Genomic DNA, 7,083 nt, shown 5'->3' on the forward strand with positions numbered 1-7,083 from the left:
CTGTTTTTAAACTTATGTTGTTGTTGTGAGAACCCGAGGATATTTTTCCAATTTTTAGAAAAGTGGACAGGAAGGGGAAAGACAGAGAGAGAGGAACATCAATGTGAGAGACACACATTGATTGGTTGCCTCCCTCATGTGCCCTGACTGGGGCCAGGGATTGATCCTACAACTTAAGTACTTGCCCTTGACCAGAATCGAACTTACCACCCTTCAGTTCCAGGGCCGATGCTCTAACCATTGAGCAAACCAGCTAGGGCAGTTTGGGTTATTTTGTTTTTTTTAATGTGCCTCAGGCATGAAACAGCTCTGGCCACCAAGACAGGCATCAAGCTAGGATGAACTAAGGACTACATGTCTGCTCTGCCTCTGATTGATATAAGAGCAACACCACCAATCAGGTGTCTCCTTGCCCATTGCCAGGGGGTGAGGGCAGTTTTCAATTTTAAGCCATTCTGACATTAGTATAGTTATATCTTATTGTGAGTGTGCTTTTTAAAATTTATTTTTTAAAGAGAGAAATGTGAGAGAGAGAGAAACATCTATGTGAGACAGAAACATTGATCAAACCCATCACCTTTTGGTGTACAAGATGACACTCCAACCAACTGAGACACACCAGCCAGAGGATACTGTGGTTTTAATTTGTATTTTCCTGATAAGCACTGATTAGAAACACTATTACATATGCACATTTCTCATTTTGATACTCTCTTTTGTGAAGTGGCTATTCAAAGTGTTTTTTGCAATTTAATTGCCAATCTTTATCTTATCAATTAATAGAGATTATATGTGCATTGTAGAAACATGTCTTTTGGTGGATATCTCCTTCCACTTAATGGTTTGCTTTTCTACTTACTGTTATCATTTGATGAATAGAAGTTATTTTTAAGAAAGTTTAACTTACCAATTTCCTTTATTAAATTGTTTCCTATTTAAGAAATCGTTGTCAACTTGAAAGTGAAGAAGATATTTTCTTATGTTTACTTTTAGAAGATTTATTATTTAATCTTTCATATGTAAGTCCCTAATCCACCTCTAATCCACTATGTGTATGCTATGGGGTAGGTGTCAAAGTTTATTATTCAATTAATAAAAAATCAATTTTCTCCTGTATAGACATCCAATTGACCTACTTATTGAAAAAGACCATTCTTTGCATCACAGAACTGTAGTAGTGCAGTGGCCATAAATCAGCTAACCACATAGGAATGGGTATGTTTCTGGGCTCTCTGTTCTGTTCCATTGGTGTATGTATAGGTCCTTATGACATACCAGGTCTTAATGATTGTAGCATGCAGTAATGCACATACTTCATTGTGTAAATCTTCCAACTCTGTTTTTCTTCTATAAGATTATCATGGTTGTTCCAGATCCTATGCATCTGATATAAAGTTTAGAAAAATCTTGCCAATTACTAAACATAAAAAGTTTCCTAGGATTTGGATTTGTATATCAATGAATCTTCAGGTCAGTCTGGGGAGAAATGACATCTTAAAAATACTGAAGTCTTCAAATTTATTAAAATAGTAAATCACTCAATTTACTTAGGTATTCTTTAGCCTCTCTTAGCAATATTTTGCAGTAAAAACTGAAAAGTATAGAAGTAATGTACTTTTTTTGTAAAATTTGTTCCTAGATATTTGATAGAGTTTGTAAGTACTATTTTACATAATACTGTTTTTTTATTAATTTTTATTTTTGTTTACATACTAGTATGTCCCCATTTTCCCCCATTAACCTCTCCCAGCCCTCCCCCACCTTCCATGTCAGTCCTTCACCACCCTATTGTCTGTGTCCATGGGTTATGCATATATGGATACAAGTTCATTGGTTGATCTCTTCCCACCCGACCACCCTCCCCTGCCTTCCCGCTGAGGTTTAACAGTCTGTTTGAAGCTTCTATGTCTCTGGGTCTATTTTTGTTCATCAGTTTATGTTGTTCATTATATTCCACAAATGAGTGAGATCAGATGATATTTATCTTTCTCTGACTGACTTGTTTTGCTTAGCATAATGCTCTCAGGACCATCCATGCTGTTGCCAATGATAAGAGTTTCTTCTTTTTTACAGCAGCGTAGCATTCCATTGTGTAGATGTACCACAGTTTTTTAATCCACTCATCTGCTGATGGGCACTTAGGCTTTTTCCAAATCTTAGCTATGGTAAATTGTGCTGCTATGAACATAGTAGTGCATATGTCCTTTCTGATTTGTGTTTCTGATTTTTTATGGTATATTTCTAGAAGTGGGAACACTTGGTCAAAAGGGAGTTCCATTTTTAATTTTTTGAGGAAACTCCAAACTGTTTTCCACAGTGGCTGCACTAGTTTGCATTCCCACCAACAGTGCAGGAGGGTTCCCTTTACTCCAAATCCTTGCCAGCACATGTCATTTGTTGATTTGTTGATGAAAGCCATTCTGACAGGTGGGAGGTGGTACCTCATTGTTGTTTTGCTTTGCATATCTCAGGTGATTAGTAACTTTGAGCATTTTTCATATGCCTTTTGGCCTTCCATACATTCATTTTGGAGAAGTGTCTATTTAGATCAGCGGTTCTCAACCTGTGGGTCACAACCCCTTTGGGGGTCGAACGACCCTTTCACAGGGGTCGCCTAAGACCATAGGAAAACACATATATAATTACATATTGTTTTTGTGATTAATCACTATGCTTTAATTATGTTCAATTTTTAACAGTGAAATTGAGGGTCACCACAACATGAGGAACTGTATTAAAGGGTCATGGCATTAGGAAGGTTGAGAACCACTGATTTAGATCCTTTGCCCATTTTTTAATTGTATTGTTTATCTTCCTTTTGTTAAGTTGTATGAGTTCCCTGTGGATTTTATAGATTAATCCCTTGTAAGATGTATCATTGGCAAATATGTTCTCCCATGGAGTAGTGTCTCTTGTTATTTTATTGATGGTTTCTTTTGCTGTGCAGAGCTCTTTATTTTGATGTAGTCCCACTTGTTTATCTTCTCCTTAATTTCCATTGTCCTAGGAGATGTATCCATAAACATATTGCTATTTTATAGCCTATGGTTTCTTCTAAGATTTTTATGGTTTCACATCTTACATTTAAGTCTTTTATACATTTTGAATTTATTTTTGTGTATGGTGTGAGTTGGTGGCCTAGTTTCATTTTTTGCATGTATCTGCCCAATTTTCCCAACACCACTTATTGAAGAGACTATTTTCCCAACACCACTTATTGAAGAGACTGTCTTTACTCCATGGTATGCACTTGCCTCCTTTGTCAAATATTAATTAAGCATAATGGCTTGGGCTGATTTCTGGATTCTCTGTTCTGTTCCATTGGTCTATATGCCTATTCTTGTGCCAGTACCAGGCTGTTTTGAGTACAGTGTCTTTGTATTATAACTTGATAGCTGGTATTGTGATTCCTCCAACTTTGTTCTTTCTCAAGATTGCTGCAGCTATTTGGGGTCCTTTTTTTATTCCATATAAATTTTTGTAGTATTTGTTCTAGGTCTGTGAAATATTCTTTTTGTATTTTAATAAGGATTGCATTGAATCTATAGATTACATTGGCAATATACACATTTTAATGATGTTGACTCTACCAATCCATCAACACCGAGTATTCTCCCACTTGTTTATATTTTCCTCTCTCTCTTTTTTCAACATCCTGTAGTTTTCCAAATATAGGTCTTTTACCTATTTGTTTAAGCTTATATCTAAGTATATTAATTTTTTTGTTGCAATGGTAAATGGGATTGTTTGTTTAGATTCTCTTTCTGAGAGTTCATTATTGGTGTATAAAAATGCCATTGATTTCTGGGTATTAATTTTGTATCTTGCTATGTTGCTGAATTCATTTATTAAATCTATTGGGGGTTTTTTTTATGGAGTCTTTAGGGTTTTCCATGTACAATATCATCTCATCTGTGAATAATGACAGTTTTACTTCCTTCTTTTCAATTTGGATGACTTATATTTTTTCTTCTTGTTTGATTGCTATGGCTAGCACTTCCAGTAATAAGTCTAACAGGAGTGGTGGAAGTGGGCATCCCTGTCTTGTTCCTGTTTTTAGGGGAATTGGTTGTAGCTTTTGCTCAGTATGATGTTGGTTGTAGGTTTGTCATATAAGGCTTTTATTATGTTGAGGTATGCTCCCTCTATTCCCACTTTGCTGAGAGTTTTTATCAATAAAGGGTGTTGGATTTTTTCAAATTATTTTTCTACATCTATTGATATGATCATGTGGCTTTTGTCTTACAATCTGTTAATGTACTTTGTCATATTTATTGATTTGCAGATATTGTACCAGCCTTGCATCCTTGGAATAAATCCCCCTTGGTGATGGTGTATGATCTTTTTAATATATTTCTGGATCCTATTTGCTAAAATTGTTTTGAGAATTTTAGCATCTATGTTCATGGGGATATTGGCCTGTAATTCTTTTTCTTTGTAGTGTCTTTATCTGGTTTTGGGATTAGGGTGATGCCTCTCATAAAAAGAGTTTGGAAGTGTTTCTTCCTCTTGAATTTTTTTGAATAGTTTGAGGAGTATAGGTGTTAGTTCTTCTTTGAATGTTTGGTAAAACTCCCCTGGACCAAGGCTTTTGTGTACTGAAAGTTTTGTTTGTTTGTTTTTTTGTTTTGTTTGTTTGTTTGTTTGTTTGTTTTTTATTACTGCTTCAATTTCATCAGTATTTATCGGCCTATTCATGTTTTCTGATTCTTCCTGACTGAGTTTGGAAGATTGTATTTTTCTAGAAATATGTCCATTTCTTAAAGGTTGTCCAGTTTGTTGGAATAGAATTGTTCATAGTATTTTGTATTTTTTTTCCAATCCTTTGCATTTCTATGGGGTCAATAGGTTTTTTTGCCTCTTTTGTTTCTGATTTTGCTTATGTGAGTGCTCACTTTTTGCTTCTTGGTGAGTCTGGCTTGAGGTTTGTCAAACTTGTTTAACCTTTCAAAGAACCAGCTCTTGGGTTTATTGATCTTTTGTATTGTGTTTTTTGTTGTTGTTGTTTGTTTTGTTTTTTGTCTCTATATCATTTATTTCCTCTCTGATCTTTATTATTTCCTTCCTGGTATTTACTCTGGGCTTTTTTTATTGCTCACTTTCTAATTCTTTAAGTTGTAGGGTTAAATAACTTATTAAAAGTTTTCCTTGTTTTTTTGTAGTAGGCCTATATTGCTACGTACTTCCCTGTCAGGCTTTATTTCACGGGGTCACATAGATGTTGGATTGCTGTGTTTTCACTGTCATTAGTTTCTAGGATGTTTTTATTTCTTCTTTGATCTTTTTGGTAACTCATTCATTGTTTAATAGCATGCTATTTACTAGTAGCCTCCAGGTGTTTGATTGTTTTTGAGTGTTTTTATTGTAGTTGATATCTAATTTTATGCCATTTTGATCTGAGAAGATGTCTGCTATGATTTCACTCTTCTTGAATTTGTAGAGACTTAGCTTGTGCCCTAACATGTGGTCTATCTTTGAAAATGTTCCATGTGCACTTAAGAAGAATGTATATTCTGTAGCTTTGGAGTGAAATGTTCTGAAAATGTCAATTAGTTCCACCTGATCTAGTGACTCATTTAGGATTGCTATTTCCTTGTTGACTTTTTGTCTAAGAGATTTATGCAGTGATGTTAGTGGGGTAGTAAAGTCCCCTACTATGATTGTATTGCTGTTGATCTCTCCCTTGATATCTTCCAGAAGTGTTTTTATGTATTGGGACACTCCTATATCGGGCACATATTTGATTACCAGAGTTATATCCTGTTGTTATATCGACCCTTTTAGTATTATGAAGTGGCCTTAATTATCTCTCATTATGGCCTTCATTTTGAGGTCTATTTTGTCAAAGATAAATATTGCTACCTCAGCGTTTTGTTTTGTTTTCATTTCCATTTTTCTGAAGACTTTTTTTCTATCCCTTCACTTTCAATCTGTGTGAGTCCTTTGTTCTGAGGTGGGTCTCTCTTAGACAGTATATAATATGTATGGATCATGTTTTCTTATTTATTCAGCAACCCTATGTCTTTTGACTGGAGCATTTAATCCTTTTACATTTAAGATTATTATTAATAGCTACTTGTTTGTTGCATTCTTATTCTTTTTTTTTAAGTCTACATGTTTATTTTATTTCTTCATTAAATTTTATGTCCACAACTATACCTGCTTCCTGGCTGTTTTCGTTTCAATAGACTACTAAAACATAAAGCAATGCATAAAAGGTGGGTCTGTCTGGTCCTGAGGCCAGAGGTGGGCCAGGATGGAGGTGAGAGGCAGGTCCGGGACAAAGGTGTAAGCCAGTCTGGACTTCAGACAAACAGCAGCCGGGCACCTGAGATGAGAAGCTGGGCCAGGACAACTCACAGTCTGCAGTCCACACATCAGGCGAGCAATGAGGCAGACATAAGTTGAAGTGCGTCCATGCAAGCGGTGGGACCTGGTAGTGGTACCAAACATGAGGTGAGGAATGGGGCCCAGTGAGGAGGCCTTGAGATGAGCTGGAGATGGGAGCAGGTACAGCCAGCCTGTGAGGACCAGAAAAGTGTGTCGGGACTCTTTCTGGGGTACAAGTCTCAGGTGCAAAATTAACTGAGCAATTCCTGTAGAACCATCTTTCCATGAGCACATCCTCTAGACTTGACATTGGATTTAAGAGTGTACAGTTCTGGTCCAGTTTACTTGAGCATTCTGAGGGCCAACCTCATAGGCTCTCAGGAGCAGAGCCAAGTCTTAAGCGTAGGTCCTTGAAAACTATAAAAATGATAAATTTATTAGTTACAAAAAATGGTGTGAGGTGATACCTCATTGTTATTTTAATTTTCATCTCTCTGATGATCAGTGACTTTGAGCATTTTTTCATATGTCCCTTGGCCATCTCTATGCCCACTTTGGAAAAGTGTCTATTAAGGTCCTTTGCCCATTTTTTAATTGGATTGTTTGTCTTCCTTTTGTTAAGTTGCATGAGTTGATATATGTTGAATATTAACCCTTTATCAGATATATCACTGCTAAATACAGTAGGCTTCCTTTTTGTTTTGTTGATAGTTTCTTTTGGTGTGCAGAAGCTTTTTATTTTCATGTAGTCAA

General features: G+C 36.0%; 1 pseudogene; it reads right to left on the reverse strand.

The window, feature by feature from the left end:
• Window positions 1–283: 283 nt before the first annotated feature.
• On the reverse strand, window positions 284–428 carry LOC111825521 (annotated as a pseudogene).
• Between the last annotated feature and the right edge of the window lie 6,655 nt (window positions 429–7,083).

The sequence above is a fragment of the Myotis lucifugus genome, unplaced genomic scaffold (assembly GCF_000147115.1).
Source record: "Myotis lucifugus unplaced genomic scaffold, Myoluc2.0 scaffold_29, whole genome shotgun sequence".
NCBI classification, from domain to species: domain Eukaryota; kingdom Metazoa; phylum Chordata; class Mammalia; order Chiroptera; family Vespertilionidae; genus Myotis; species Myotis lucifugus.